This window comes from Durio zibethinus, chromosome 9 (genome assembly GCF_047325235.1).
Source record: "Durio zibethinus cultivar Kanyao isolate XHJ-2024 chromosome 9, ASM4732523v1, whole genome shotgun sequence".
In the NCBI taxonomy this organism is placed as follows: domain Eukaryota; kingdom Viridiplantae; phylum Streptophyta; class Magnoliopsida; order Malvales; family Malvaceae; genus Durio; species Durio zibethinus.
The window spans coordinates 17,818,371-17,835,294 of NC_143170.1; positions in this window are offsets into that span (position 1 = coordinate 17,818,371).

The window sequence follows — 16,924 nt, forward strand, 5'->3', positions numbered from 1 at the left end:
CCCAGTCTAAGATCAGACCAGACCGAGGGTTGTGGTAGCACATGCTGGGCTCGGGCATGTACTGGTGCCGCATTTTTCTTCGTCGGGGCACCATCTACGGAGCATCACCGGAGAACTTAACCGGAGGCATTGGGGTTTCGATGATCGTGGGGGCCAGGGGGTGTGCGCACATGATGTGCGAAGGGTGCTGGTACTTGGCCCTTATATTGGTCGCCTATCCCTCATCAAACCTTAAGAACTCACACCCCCTTAAAGTGCATTTGAGATTTTATAGGTTTGCTGCCAATAGCCATTAAAGTGTCTGAAATGGGGACATTTTTTTCAAATGGTCACAAAATCTTGTACACTTCGAGTTTTTAGCTGAATTATTTTGTACATACCAACAAAAATACACGGATCATGTCTTCCAAGTTTGGGGAGAAAACTCCTTTCAAAAAAATTTTAAAAAATCTCGAACTGTAAAAAGTTTCAAAAATCGTGAAAAATAGAAAACGAGTCGTCTTGCCATGAAACGTCACGTGAAGGCTTAAGGGACCATTGTATGAATTTAGAAGCGATAAAAATGTAATTGGCATGCAGAAATATGAAGATGTGCCTAAACCCAGCTACCACCCTATTGATCCGCGGCTCGCGCATCTTGTCTCTCTGGCCGACGTAGTGCCCGCCTGCCCGCCCGCTCGTTTCATCGATTGACTTAGGTATACAAAATTCATTTCCAGTCTAAGATCAGACCAGACCGAGTGTTGCAGCAGCAGGATCGGCAACACACAGAGGGGGACCCGATCGATCCCCGGCTTGCGCTTCCCACCCCTCTGGGCGGCTGCGCGCACGTACGCTCGTTTCGTGGGTTGACTTAGCCATACGGAGTTCATTCCCAATCTAAGCATATGGAGTTCATTCCCAGTCTAAGATCGGACCGGATCGAGGGTTGCAACAGCACATGCTGCGCTCGGGCATGTGCTGGTGCCGCATTTTTCTTCGTCGGGCCACCATCGCCGAAGCATCGTCGGAGAACCTGACCGACGGCATTGGGGTTCTGGCGATAGGGGGGTCGGGGGGGTTGTACGCACATGATGTGCGATGGGTGCTGGTACTTGGCCATTATATTGGCCCTCTATCCCTCATCAAACCTCGAGAACTCACACATCCTTAAAGAGCATTTGAGATTTTACAGGTTTGCTGCCAGTAGCCATTAAAGTGTCTGTAATGGGGACACTTTTTTCAAATGGTCACAAAATCTTGTACACTTCAAGTTTTTAGCTGATTTTTTTTGTGCATGCCAACAAAAATACAAGGATCACGTCTACCAAGTTTGGGGCCAAAACTCCTTCCGAAAAAATTTTAAAAAATCCTGAACCGCAAAAAGTTTCAAAAATCATGAAAAATAAAAAACGAGTCGTCTTGCCATGAAACTTCACGTGAAGGCTTAAGGGACCGTTGTATGAATTTATAAGCCATAAAAATGGCATTGGCACACAGAAATATGAAGATGGACCTGAACCAACCTACCACCCTATCGATCCACGGCTTGCGCATCCCATTTCTCTGGCCGACGTAGTGCCCGCCCGACCGCCCGCACACTCGTTTCATCGGTTGGCTTAGGCATACAGAGTTCATTCCCAGTCTAAGATCAGATCGGACCGGGGGTTACGGCAGCAGGATCGGTAGCATGCAAAGGGGGACCCGACCGATCCTCGGCTTACTCATCCCGCCCCTCTGGCCGAATGAGTGCCCGTACGCTTGTTTCGTGGGTTGACTTAGGCATACGGAGTTCATTCCCAGTCTAAGCATACGGAGTTCATTCCCAGTCTAAGATCGAACCGAACCGAGGGTTGCGACAACACATGCTAGGCTCGGGCATTTTCTGGTGCCACATTTTTCTTCATCGGGGCACCATCGCTGAAGCATCGCCGGAGAACCTGACCGGCGGCATTGGGGTTCGTGTGATCGAGGGGTCGGGGGGGTGGGCGCACATGATGTGCGTAGGGTGCTGGTACTTGGCCCTTATATTGGCCCCCTATCCCTCATCAACCCTAAAGAACTCACACCCCCTTAAAGCGCATTTGAGATTTTACAGGTTTGCTGCTAGTAGCCACTAAAGTGTCTGAAATGGGGACACTTTTTTCAAATGGTCACAAAATCTTGTACACTTCGAGTTTTTAGCTGATTTTTGTTGTGCAAGCCAATAAAAATACAAGGATCACGTCTACTAAGTTTGGGGCCAAAACTCCTTCTGAAAAAATTTAACAAAAATCCCGAACCGCAAAGGGTTTAGAAAATCATGAAAAATAGAAAATGAGTCGTCTTGCCATGAAACTTCACATGAAGGCTTAAGGGACCGTTGTATGAATTTACAAGCCATAAAAATGGCATTGGCACGTAGAAATATGAAGATGTACCTAAACCCACCTACCACCCTATCGATCCATGGCTTACGCATCCCGTCTCTCTGGCCGACATAGTGCCCGCATGCCCGTTTGTTTCATCCATTGGCTTAAGCATACGAAGTTCATTCCCAGTCTAAGATCAGATCGGATCGGGCGTTGCGGTAGTAGGATCGATAGCACGCAAAGGAGGACCCGACCGATCCCTGGCTTGCTCGTCCCACCAATCTGGCTGGCTGAGTGCCCGCACGCTCATTTCGTGGGTTGACTTAGGCATACGGAGTTCATTCCCAGTCTAAGCATACGGAGTTCATTCCCAGTCTAAGATCAAACCAGACCGAGGGTTGCGGCACCACATGTTGGGCTCGGCCATGTGCTGGTGTCGCATTTTTCTTCGTCGGAGAACCTGACCGACTGCATTGGGGTTTTGGTGATCGGGGGGGCCAACAAAAATACAAGGATCACGTCTACCAAGTTTGGGGCCAAAACTCCTTCTGAAAAAATTTTAAAAAATCCCGAATCGTAAAAATTTTCAAAAATCATGAAAAATAGAAAACGAGTCGTCTTGCCATGAAACTTCACGTGAAGGCTTAATGGACCATTGTATGAATTTACAAGCCATAACAATGGCATTGGCATGTAGAAATATGAAGATGTGCCTAAACCCAGCTACCACCCTATCGATCCACGGCTTGCGCATCCCGTCTCTCTGGCCGACGTAGTGCCCGTCTGCCCACCCGCCCGCTCGTTTAGTCGGTTGGCTTAGGCATACGGAGTTCATTCCCAGTCTAAGATCAGACCAGACCGACGGTCACAGTAGCCAAATCAGTAGCACACAGAAAAGGATCCAGTCGATCCCTGGCTTGCGCATCCCACCCCTCTGGCCGGCTGAGTGCCCGCACGCTTGTTTCATGGGTTGACTTAGGCATACGGAGTTCATTCTCAGTCTAAGCATACGGAGTTCATTCCCAGTCTAAGATCCAACCAGACTGAGGGTTACGGCAGTAGATGCTGGGCTTCGGCATGTGCTGGTGTCGCATTTTTCTTCGTTGGGGCACCATCGTCGGAGTATCGCCGGAGAACCTGACCGGCGAAATTGGGGTTCCGACGATCGGGGGGGCCGGGCCGTGTGCGCACATGATGTGTGATGGGCGCTGGTACTTGGCCCTTATATTGGCCCCTTATCCCTCATCAAACCTCGAGAACTCACACCCCCTTAAAGAGCATTTGAGATTTTATAGCTTTGCTGCCAGTAGCCATTAAAGTGTCTTAAATGGGGACACTTTTTTCAAATGGTCACAAAATCTTGTACACTTCGAGTTTTTAGCTGATTTTTTTTGTGCAAGCCAAGAAAAATACAAGGATCGCGTCTACTAAGTTTGGGGCCAAAAATCCTTCCAAAAAAATTTAAAAAAAATCCCGAACTACAAAATGTTTCAAAAATCGTGAAAAATAGAAAACGAGTCGTCTTGCCATGAAACTTCACGTGAAGGCTTAAGGGACCATTGTATGAATTTACAAGCCATAAAAATGGCATTGGAATGCAGAAATATAAAGATGTGCCTAAACCCACCTACCACCCTATCGATCCATAGCTTGCGCATCCCGTCTCTCTGGCCGACGTAGTGCCCGCCTGCCCACCCGCCCGCTCGTTTCATCGGTTGGATTAGGCATACGGAGTTCATTCCCAGTCTAAGATCGGACCAGAGCAAGGGTTGCAGCTGTCAGATCGGTAGCATGCAGAGAAGGATCCAGCCGATCCCTGGCTTGCGCATCCCACCCCTCTGGCAGACTGAGTGCCTGCATGCTTGTTTCGTGGGTTGACTTAGGCATACGGAGTTCATTCCCAGTCTAAGCATACGGAGTTCATTCCCAGTCTAAGATCGAACCGGACCGAGGGTTGTGATAGCACATGCTGGGTTCGGGCATGTGCTGGTGCCACATTTTTCTTCGTTGGTGCACCATTGTCGGAGCATCGTCGGAGAACCTGACCGATGGCATTGGGGTTCCAACGATCGGGGGGGCCGGGGGGTGTGCGCACATGATGTGCGATGGGTGCTGGTACTTGGCCCTTATATTGGCCCCCTATCCCTCATCAAACCTTAAGAACTCACACCCCCTTAAAGAGCATTTGAGATTTTACAGCTTTGCTGCAAGTAGCAATTAAAGTGTCTGAAATGGGGACACTTTTCTCAAATGGTCACAAAATCTTGTACACTTCGAGTTTTTAGCTGATTTTTGTTGTGCAAGCCAATAAAAATACAAGGATCACGTCTACTAAGTTTGGGGCCAAAACTCCTTCTGAAAAAATTTAACAAAAATCCCGAACCGCAAAGGGTTTAGAAAATCATGAAAAATAGAAAATGAGTTGTCTTGCCATGAAACTTCACGTGAAGGCTTAAGGGACCGTTGTATGAATTTACAAGCCATAAAAATGGTATTGGGATGCTGAAATATGAAGATGTGCCTAAACCCAACTACCACCCTATCATTCCACGGCTTGCGCATCCCGTCTCTCTGGTCGGCATAGTGCCCACCCGCCCGCTCGTTTCATCGGTTGGCTTAGGCAATGGAGTTCATTCCCAGTCTAAGATTGGACCGGATTGAGGGTTGTGGCAGTAAGATCGGCAGCACGTAGAGGGGGACCCGACCGATCCTCGGCTTGCGCGTCCCGCCCCTCTAGCCGGCTGAGCGCCCGCACGCTCGTTTCGTGGGTTGACTTAGGCATACGGAGTTCATTCCCAGTCTAAGATCAGCCCGGACTGAGGGTTGCAGCAGCACATTCTGTACTCGGGCATGTTGTGGTGCCGCATTTTTCTTCGTCGGGCCACCATCGTCGAAGCATCGCTGGAGAACTTGACCGGTGGCATTGGGGTTTCGGTGATCGGGGGGTCGGGGGGGTGTGCGCACATGATGTGCGATGGGTGCTGGTACTTGGCCCTTATATTGGCCCCCTATCCCTCATCAAACCTCGAGAACTCACACCCCCTTAAAGAGCATTTGAGATTTTACAGGTTTGCTGCCAGTAGCCATTAAAGTGTGTTAAATGGGGACACTTTTTTCAAATGGTCACAAAATCTTGTACGCTTCGAGTTTTTAGCTGAATTTTTTTGTGCATGCCAAAAAAAATACAAGGATCACGTCTACCAAGTTTGGGGCCAAAACTCCTTCCGCAAAAATTATAAAAAATCTCGAACCGTAAAAAGTTTCAAAAATCATAAAAAATAGAAAACGAGTTGTCTTGCCCTGAAACTTCACGTGAAGGCTAAAGGGACCATTTTATGAATTTACAAGCCATAAAAGTGACATTGGCTTGCAAAAATATTAAGATGTGCCTAAGCCCATCCACCACCCTATCGATCCAAAACTTGCGCATCCCGTCTCTCTGGCCGGCATAGCGCCCGCCTGCCCGCCCGCTTGTTTTGTTGGCTCGCTTAGGCATACGGAGTTCATTCCCAGTCTAACATCGGACCAGACCGAGGGTTGCGGCAGCATATGCTGGGCTCGGGCATGCGCTGTTGCCGCATTTTTCTTCGCCAGGGCACCATCGTCGGAGCATGCCGAAGAACCTGACCGACGGCATTAGGGTTCCAACGATCGAGGAGGTCGGAGGGTGTGCATACAAGATGTGCGATGGGTGCTGGTACTTGGCCCTTATATTGGCCCCCTATCCCTCATCAAACCTCAAGAACTCACACCCTCTTAAAGAGCATTTCAGATTTTACAGGTTTGCTGCCAGTAGCCATTAAAGTGTCTGAAATGGGGACAATTTTTTCAAAAGGTCACAAAATCTTGTACACTTCGAGTTTTTAGCTGATTTTTTTTGTGCATACCAAAAAAACTACAAGGATTGCGTCTACCAAGTTTGGGGCCAAAAGTCCTTCCGAAAAAATTTAAAAAAATCCCGAACCGTAAAAAGTTTCAAAAATCATGAAAAATAGAAAACGAGTCGTCTTGCCATGAAACTTAACGTGAAGGCTTAAGGGACCGTTGTATGAATTTAAAAGCCATAAAAATGGCATTGGCATGCAGAAATATGAAGATGTGCCTAAACCCACCTACCACCCTATCGATCCACGACTTGCGCATCCCGTCTCTCTGGCCGACGTAGTGCCCGCCCACCCGCCCGCCCTCGTTTCGTCGGTTGGCTTAGGCATACGGAGTTCATTCCTAGTCTAAGATCAGACCGGATCGAGGGTTGTGGCTGTAGGATCGGTAGCACGCAAAGGGGGACTCGACCGATACCCGGCTTGCTCATCCCGCTCCTCTGGCCGGCTCAGCGTCCGCACGCTCGTTTCGTGGGTTGACTTAGGCATACGGAGTTCATTCCCAGTGTAAGATCGAATCGGACCGAGGGTTACGATAGCACATGCTGGGCTTGGGCATGTATTGCTGCCGCATTTTTCTTCGTTGGGGCACAATCGCCAGAGCATAGCCGGAGAACCTGACCGACGGCTTTGGGGTTCCGACGATCAGGGGGGTGTATGCACATGATGTGCGATGGGTGATGGTACTTGGCCCTTATATTGGCCCCCTATCCCTCATCAAACCTCGAGAACTCACACATCCTTAAAGAGCATTTGAGATTTTACAGGTTTGCTGCCAGTAGCCATTAAAGTGTCTGAAATGGGGACACTTTTTTCAAATGGTCACAAAATCTTGTACACTTCAAGTTTTTAGCTAATTTTTTTGTGCATGCCAAAAAAAATACAAGGATCACGTCTACCAAGTTTGGGGCCAAAACTCCTTCCGAAAAAATTTAAAAAAATCCTGAACCGTAAAAAGTTTCAAAAATCATGAAATATAGAAAACGAGTCGTCTTGCCATGAAACTTCATGTGAAGGCTTAAGGGACTGTTGTATGAATTTATAAGCCATAAAAATGGCATTGGCACATAGAAATATGAAGATGTGCCTAAACCAACCTACCACCATATCGATCCACGGCTTGCGCATCCCGTTTCTCTGGCTGACGTAGTGCCCGCCCGCCTGCCCGCTCGTTTCATCGGTTGGCTTAGGCATATGGAGTTCATTCCCAATCTAAGATCAGATCAGACTAGGGGTTGTGGCAGCAGGATCGGTAGCACGCAAAGGGGGACCCGATCGATCCCCGACTTGCCCATCTCGCCCCTCAAGCCGCATGAGCACCCGCACGCTCGTTTCATGGGTTGACTTAGGCATACAGAGTTCATTCCCAGTCTAAGCATACAAAGTTCATTCCCAGTCTAAGATCAAACAGGACCGAGAGTTACGGCAGCACATGCTGGGTTCGGGCATATGCTGGTGCCGCATTTTTCTTCGTCAGGGTACCATCACCGAAACATCACCAAAGAACCTGACCGACGACATTGGGGTTCCGACGATTGGGGGGGTCGGGGGGTGTGCGCACATGATGTGCGATGGGTGCTGGTACTTGGCCCTTATATTGGCCCCCTATCCCTCATCAACCCTCAAGAACTCACACCCCCTTAAAGAGCATTTGAGATTTTACAGGTTTGCTGCTAGTAGCCATTAAAGTGTCTGAAATGGGGACACTTTTTCCAAATGGTCCCAAAATCTTATACACTTCGAGTTTTTAGCTGAAGTTTTTTGTGCATGCCAACAAAAATACAAGGATCACGTGTACCAAGTTTGGGGTGAAAACACCTTCCGAAAAAATTTTAAAAATCTCGAATCGTAAAAAGTTTCCAAAATCATGAGAAATAGAAAACGAGTCGTCTTGCCATGAAACTTCACGTGAAGGCTTAAGGGACCGTTGTATGAATTTTCAAGCCATAAAAATGGCATTGGCACGTAGAAATATGAAGATGTGCTTAAACCCACCTACCACCCTATCGATTCATGGCTTGCGCATCCCGTCCCTCTGGCCGACGTAGTGCCCGCCCGCCCACTCATTTCGTCTGTTGGCTTAGGCATACTGAGTTCATTCCCAGTCTAAGATCAGATCCGACCGGGGGATGCAACAGCAGGATCAGTAGCACGCAAAGGAGGACCCGACCGATCCTCGGCTTGCTCGTCTCGCCCCTCTGGCCGGCTGAGCGCCCGTACGCTCGTTTCGTGGGTTAACTTAGTCATACGGAGTTCATTCCCAGTCTAAGCATACGGAGTTCATTCCCAGTCTAATATCAAACCGGACCGAGAGTTGCAGCATCACATGATGGGCTCGGGCATGTGCTGGTGCCGCATTTTTCTTTGCCGGGGCACCATCGCCGAAGCATCACCGAAGAACATGACCGACAGCATTGGGGTTCCGACGATCGGGGGGGTCGGGGGGGTGTGCGCACATGATATGCGATGGGTGCTGGTACTTGGCCCTTATATTGGCCCCCTATCCCTCATCAAACCTCGATAACTCACACCCCCTTAAAGAGCATTTGAGATTTTACAGGTTTGCTGCTAGTAGCCTTTAAAGTGTTTGAAAAGTAGACACTTTTTTCGAATGGTCACAAAATCTTGTACACTCCAACTTTTTAGCTGAATTTTTTTGTACATGCCAAAAAATATACAAGGATCACTACTAAAAAGTTTGGGGCCAAAACTTGTTCCGAAAAAATTTTAAAAAATCCAGAACCACAAAAAGTTTTGAAAATCATGAAAAATAGAAAACGAGTCGTCTTGCCATGAAACTTCACGTGAAGGCTTAAGGGATCATTGTATGAATTTACAAGCCATAAAAATGGCATTGGCACGTAGAAATATGAAGATGTGCCTAAACCCACCTACCACCCTATCGATCCACGGCTTGTGCATCCCGTCTCTCTGGCCGGCGTAGTGCCCGCCCGCCATCCCTCCCGCTCGTTTCATCGGTTGGCTTAGGCATATAGAGTTCATTCCCAGTCTAAGATCAGATCAGATCAAGGGTTTTGGCAGTAGGATCGACAGCACGTAGAGGGGGACCCGATCGATCCCCGGCTTATGCATCCCGCCCCTCTGACCGGCTGAGCGCCTGCACGCTCAATTCGTGGGTTTACTTAGGCATATGGAGTTCATTCCCAGTCTAAGCATACGGAGTTCATTCCCAGTCTAAGATCGGACCAGACCAAGGGTTACGGCAGCACATGCTGGGCTCAGTCACGTGCTGGTGTCACATTTTTCTTCGTCGGGGCACCATCACCGAAGCATCATCGGAGAACCTGACTGACGGCATTGGGGTTTCGGCGATCGGGGGGGCCGTGGGGGGTGTACGCACATGATGTGCGATGGGTTCTGGTACTTGGCCCTTATATTGGCCCCCTATCCCTCATCAAACCTCGAGAACTCACACCCCCTTAAAGAGCATTTGAGATTTTACAGGTTTGCTGCTAGTAGCCTTTAAAGTGTTTGAAAAGTAGACACTTTTTTCGAATGGTCACAAAATCTTGTACACTCCAACTTTTTAGCTGAATTTTTTTGTACATGCCAAAAAATATACAAGGATCACTACTAAAAAGTTTGGGGCCAAAACTTGTTCCGAAAAAATTTTAAAAAATCCAGAACCACAAAAAGTTTTGAAAATCATGAAAAATAGAAAACAAGTCGTCTTGCCATGAAACTTCACGTGAAGGCTTAAGGGATCATTGTATGAATTTACAGGCCATAAAAATGGCATTGGCATGCAGAAATATGAGGATGTGCTTAAACCCACCTACCACCCTATCGATCCACGGCTTGCGCATCCCATCTCTCTGGCCGGCGTAGTGACCGCCCGCCCGCCCGTCCGCTCGTTTCGTCGGTTGGCTTAGGCATATGGAGTTCATTCGTAGTCTAAGATTGGACCAGACCGAGGGTTGTGGCAGTAGAATTTGCAGCACGGGGAGTGGGACTCGATCGATCCTCGGCTTGCGCATCCTGCCCCTCTAGCCGGCTGAGCGCCCGCACACTCGTTTCGTGGGTTAATTTAGGCATACGGAGTTCATTCCCAGTCTAAGATCGGACCAGACCGATGGTTGTGGCAGCACATATTGGGCTCAGGCATGTGCTGGTGCTGCATTTTTCTTCATCGGGGCACCATCGTCGGAAAACCTGACCGATGGCATTGGGGTTCTGGCGATCAGAGGGGCCGGTGGGGGTGTGCACACATGATGTATGATGGGTGCTGGTACTTGGCCCTTATATTGGCCCACTATCCCTCATCAAACCTTGAGAACTCACACCCCCTTAAAGAGCATTTGAGATTTTACAGGTTTGCTGCCGGTAGCCATTAAAGTGTTTAAAATGGAGACACTTTTTTCGAATGGTCACAAAATCTTGTACACTTCGAGTTTTTGGCTGAATTTTTTTGTGCAAGCCAAGAAAAATACAAGGATCACGTCTACCAAGTTTGGGGCCAAAAATCCTTCAGAAAAATTTTAAAAAATCCAAAACTGCAAAAAGTTTCAAAAATCATGAAAAATAGAAAACGAGTCGTCTTGCCATGAAACTTCACGTGAGGGCTTAAGGGATGATTGTATGAATTTACAAGTCATAAAAATGGCATTGGGATGCAGAAATATGAAGATGTGCCTAAACCCACCTACCACCCTATCGATCCACGACTTGCGCATTCCGTCTCTTTGGCCGGCGTGGTGCCCGCTCGCCTGCCCGTCCGCTCATTTCATCGGTTGGCTTAGGCATACGGAGTTCATTCCCAGTCTGAGATCAGATCAGATCAAGGGTTGCAGCAGAAGGATCGGTAGCAGGCAGAGGAGGACTCGGTCGATCCCCGGCTTGCGCATCCCGCCCCTCTGCCCTGCTGAGCGCCCGCACGCTCGTTTCGTGGCTTGACTTAGGCATACGGAGTTCATTCCCAGTCTAAGCATACATAGTTCTTTCCCAGTCTATGATCAGACCGGACCGAGGGTTGCGGCAGCACATGCTGGGATCAGGCATGTGCTGGTGCCAGATTTTTCTTCGTTGGGGCACCATCGGCGGTGCATCGTGGGAGAACCTGACCCGCAGCTTTGGGGTTCCAACGATCGGGGGGCCGCGGGGGTGTGTACGCACATGTGGTGCGATTGGTACTGGTACTTGGCCCTTATATTAGCCCCCTATCCCTCATCAAACCTCGAGAACTCACACCCCCTTAAGAACATTTGAGATTTTACAGGTTTGCTGCCAGTAGCCATTAAAGTGTCTGAAATGGGGACACTTTTTTCAAATGGTCACAAATGGAAACTTCGAGTTTTTAGCTGAATTCCTTTGTGCATGCCAACAAAATAACAAGGATCATGTCTACCAAGTTTGGCGTCAAAACTCCTTCCAAAAGAATTTTAAAAAATCCCGAATCGTAAAAAGTTTCAAAAATCATGATAAATAGAAAACGAGTCGTCTTGCCATGAAACTTCACGTGAAGGCTTAATGGACCATTGTATGAATTTACAAGCCATAAAAATGGCATTGGCACGCAGAAATATGAAGATGCATCTAAACCCACCTGCCACCCTATCGATCCACGGCTTGCGCATCCCGTCTCTCTGGCCAACGTAGTGCCCGCCCGCCCGTCCGCTCGTTTCGTCAGTTGGCTTAGGCATACGGAGTTCATTCTTAGTCTAAGATGAGACTGGATCAAGGGTTGCGATAGCAGGATTGGCAGCAGGCAGAGGGGGACCCGACCGATCCCCAACTTGCACATCCCGCCCCTCTGGCTGGCTGAGCACCAGCACGCTCGTTTTGTGGGTCGACTTAGGCATACAGAGTTCATTCCCTATCTAAGCATACGGAGTTCATTCCCAGTCTAAGATCAGACCAGACCAATGGTTGCGACAGCACATGCGGGGCTCGAGCATGTGCTGGTGTCGTATTTTTCTTCATCGGGGCACCATCGTGGGAGCATCACCGGAGAACCTGATCGACGGCATTGGGGTTCCGATGATCGGGGGGGCCGAGGGGTGTGCACACAAGATGTGCGAAGGGTGCTGGTACTTGGCCCTTTAATCGGCCCCCTATCCCTCATCAAACCTCGAGAACTCACACCCCCTTAAACAACATTTGAGATTTTATAGGTTTGCTGCCAGTAGCCATTAAAGTGTCTGAAATGGGGACACTTTTTTCAAACAGTCACAAAATCTTGTACACTTTGACTTTTTAGCTGAATTCTTTTCTGCATGCCAACAAAAATACAAGGATCACGTCTACCAAGCTTGGGGCCAAAACTCCTTTCAAAAAAATTTAAAAAAATCCCAAACCGTAAAAAGTTTTGAAAATAGTGAAAATAAAAAACGAGTCATCTTACCATGGAACTTCACGTGAAGGCTTAAGGGACCATTTTATGAGTTTACAAGCCATTAAAATGGCATTGGCATGCAGAAATATGAATATGTGCCTAAACCCACCTACCAACCTATCAATCCACGGCTTGCGCATCCCGTCTCTCTGGCCGGCGTAGAGCCTGCCTGCCCGTCCGTTCATTTCATCGGTTGGCTTAGGCATACGGAGTTCATTCCCAGTCTAATATCAGACCAGACCGAGGGTTGTGGTAGCAGGATCGACAACACGCAAAGGGGTACCCAATCGATCCCCGGGATGCACGCTTGTTTCGTGGATTGACTTAGGCATACGGAGTTCATTCCCAGTCTAAGCATACGAACTTCATTCCCAGTCTAAGATCGGACCGGACCGAGGGTTGCGGTAGCACATGTTGGGCTCGGGCATGTGCTGGTGCTGCATTTTTCTTCGTCGGGGCACCATCGTCGAAAAACCTGACCGACGGCATTGGGGTTCTGGCGATTGGGCGGGCCGGTGAGGGTGTGCACACATGATGTACGATGGGTGCTGGTACTTGGCCCTTATATTGGCCCTCTATCCCTCATCAAACCTTGAGAACTCACACCCCCTTAAAGAGCATTTGAGATTTTACAGGTTTGCAGCCAGTAGCCATTAAAGTGTCTGAAATGGGACACTTTTTTCAAATGGTCACAAAATCTTATACACTTCGAGTTTTTAGCTGAATTTTTTTATGCATGCCAACAAAAATACAAGGATCACGTCTAACAAGTTTGGGGCTAAAAATCCCTCCAAAAAAATTTTAAAAAATCCCAAACCGTAAAAAGTTTTGAAAATCATGAAAAATAGAAAACGAGTCGTCTTGCCATGAAACTTCACATGAAGGCTTAAGGGACCATTGTATGAATTTACAAGCCATAAAAATGTCATTGGCATGCAAAAATATGAAGATGTGCCTAAACCCACCTACCACCATATTGATCCACGGCTTGCGCATCCCGTCTCTCTGGCTGGCGTATTGCCCGCCCGTTCATTTCGTCGGTTGGCTTAGGCATATGAAGTTCATTCCTAGTCTAAGATCAGACCGGACTGAGGGTTACGGCAGTAAGATCAACAGCATGCAGAGGGGGACCCGATCGATCCTCGACTTGCGCATCACACCCCTCTAGCCGACTAAGCGCCCGCACGCTCGTTTCGTGGGTTCACTTAGGCATAAGAAGTTCATTGCCAGTCTAAGCATACAGAGTTCATTCGCAGTCTAAGATCAGACCGGATCAAGGGTTGCGGTAGCACATGCTGGGCTCATGGATATGTTGGTGCCGTATTTTTCTTCACTGGGGCACCATCGCCAGAGCATCGCAGGAGAACCTGACCGGCGACATTGGGGTTCTGACGATCGGGGGGGCCAGGGGGGGTGTGCGCACATGATGTTCGATGGGTGCTGGTACTTGGCCCTTATATTGGCCCCCTATCCCTCATCAAACCTTGGGAACTCACACCCGCTTAATGAGCATTTGAGATTTTAGAGGTTTGTTGCCAGTAGCTATTAAAGTGTCTGAAATAGGGACACTTTTTTCAAATGGTCACAAAATCTTGTACACTTTGAGTTTTTAGCTGCATTTTTTTGTGCATGCCAACAAAAATACAAGGATCACATCTAAGAAGTTTAGGGTCAAAACTCCTTCCAAAAAAATTTTAAAAAATCCCGAACCATAAAAAGTTTTGAAAATCATGAAAAATAGAAAACGAGTAGTCTTGCCATGAAACTTAACGTGAAGGCTTAAGGGACCATTGTATGAATTTGCAAGCCATAAAAATGGCATTGGCACGTAGAAATATGAAGATGTACCTAAACCCACCTACCACCCTATCGATCCACAGCTTGTGCATCCCATCTTTCTGGCCGGCGTAGTGCCCGTCCGGTGTCAAATTTTTCTTCGCTAGGGCACCGTCGTCGGAGCATCACCGGAGAACTTGATCGACGTCATTGGGGTTCCGATGATCGGGGGGGTGTGCGCACATGATGTGCGATGAGTACTGGTACATGGCCCTTATATTGGCCCCCTATCCCTCATCAAACCTCGAGAACTCACACCGCCTTAAAGAGCATTTGAGATTTTACAGGTTTGCTGCCAGTAGCCATTAAAGTGTCTAAAATGGGGACACTTTTTTCAAATGGTCACATAATCTTGTACACTTTGAGTTTTTAGCTGAATTTTTTTTGTGCATGCCAAAAAAAATACAAGGATCACGTCTACCAAGTTTGGGGCCAAAACTACTTCCGAAAAAATTTTAAAAAAATCTCGAACTGTAAAAAGTTTTGAAAATCGTGAAAAATAGAAAACGAGTCGTCTTGCCATGAAACTTCGCGTGAAGGCTTAAGGGATGATTGTATTAATTTTCAAGCCATAAAAATGGTATTGGCACGTAAAAATATGAAGATGTACCTAAACCCACCTACCACCCTATCGATCCACGGCTTGCGTATCTCGTCTCTCTGGGAGACGTAATGCCCGCCAGCCCACCCGCTCGTTTCGTCGGTTGGCTTAGGCATACGGAGTTTATTCCCAGTCTAAGATCAGACCGGACTGAGGGTTGAGGTAGCAGGATCGACAGTATGCAGAGGGGGACCCGGCTGATCCCCGGCTTGCGCATCCCGCCCCTCTGGCCTGTTGAGCGCCCGCATGCTCGTTTCGTGGCTTGACTTAGGCATACAGAGTTCATTCCCAGTCTAAGCATATGGAGTTCATTCCCAGTCTAAAATCAGAATGGATCGAGGGTTGCGACAGCACATGCTTGGCTCGGGTAGGCGCTGGTGTCGCATTTTTTTTCGTCGGGGCACCATCGTCGGATGGCATTGGGGTTCCGGCGATCGGGGGGGTCGGGGGGTGTGCGCACATGATGTGCGATGGGTGCTGGTACTTGGCCCTTATATTGGCCCCCTATCCCTCATCAAACGTCGAGAACTCACACCCCCTTAAAGAGCATTTGAGATTTTACAGGTTTACTGCTAGTAGCTATTAAAGTGTCTGAAATGGGGACACTTTTTTCAAATGGTCACAAAATATTGTACAGCTCAAGTTTTTAGCTGAATTTTTTTTGCATGCCAACAAAAATAAAAGGATCACATCTACCATGTTTGGGGCCAAAACTCCTTCCAAAAAAATTTTAAAAAATCCCGAACCGTAAAAAGTTTTGAAAATTGTAAAAAATAGAAAACAAGTCGTCTTGCCATAAAACTTCACGTTAAGGCTTAAGGGACCATTGTATCAATTTACAAGCCATGAAAATGGCATTGGCACGCAGAAATATGAAGATGTGCCTAAACCCACCTACCACCCTATCGATCCACGGTTTGCGCATCCGATCTCTCTGGCCGGCGTAGTGCCCGCCCGCCTACCCGCACACTCGTTTCGTCAGTTGGCTTAGGCATACAGAGTTCATTCCCAGTCTAAGATTGGACCAGACCGAGGGTTACACCAGTAGAATCGGCAGCACGCAGAGAGGGACCCGATCGATCCCCGGCTTGCGCATCCTGCCCCTCTGGCCGACTGAGCGCCCGCACGCTCGTTTCGTGGTCTGACTTAGCCATACGGAGTTCATTCCCAGTCTAAGCATATGGAGTTCATTCCCAATTTAAGATCAGACTGGACCGAGGGTTACGGCAGCACATGCTGGGCTTGAGCATGTGCCGGTGCCGCATTTTTCTTCACCGGGGCACATTGCCGGACGACATTGAGGTTCCGGTGATCGGGGGGGTCGGGGGGTGTGCGCACATGATGCGCGATGGGTGCTGGTACTTGGCTCTTATATTGGACCCCTATCCCTCATCAAACCTTGAGAACTCACACCCCCTTAAAGAGCATTTGAGATTTTATAGGTTTGCTACCAGTAGCCATTAAAGTGCCTGAAATGGGGACACTTTTTTCAAATGGTCACAAAATCTTGTACACTTCGAGTTTTTAGCTGAATTTTTTTGTGCATGCCAACAAATAGACAATGATCACGTCTACCATGTTTGGGGCCAAAACTCCTTCCGAAAAAATTTTTAAAAAATCCTGAACCGTAAAAAGTTTCAAAAATTGTGAAAAATAGAAAACGAGTCGTCTTGCCATGAAACTTCACGTGAAGGCTTAAGGGACCATTGTATGAATTTACAAGCCATAAAAATGGCATTGGAATGCAGAAATATGAAGATGTGCCTAAACCCACCTACCACCCTATCGATCCACGGCTTGCGCATCCCGTCTCTCTGGCCGAAGTAGTGCCTGCCCATCTGCCCACCCACTCGTTTCGTCGGTTGGCCTAGGTATACGGAGTTCATTCCCAGACAAAGATTGGACCAGACCAAGGGCTGGGGCA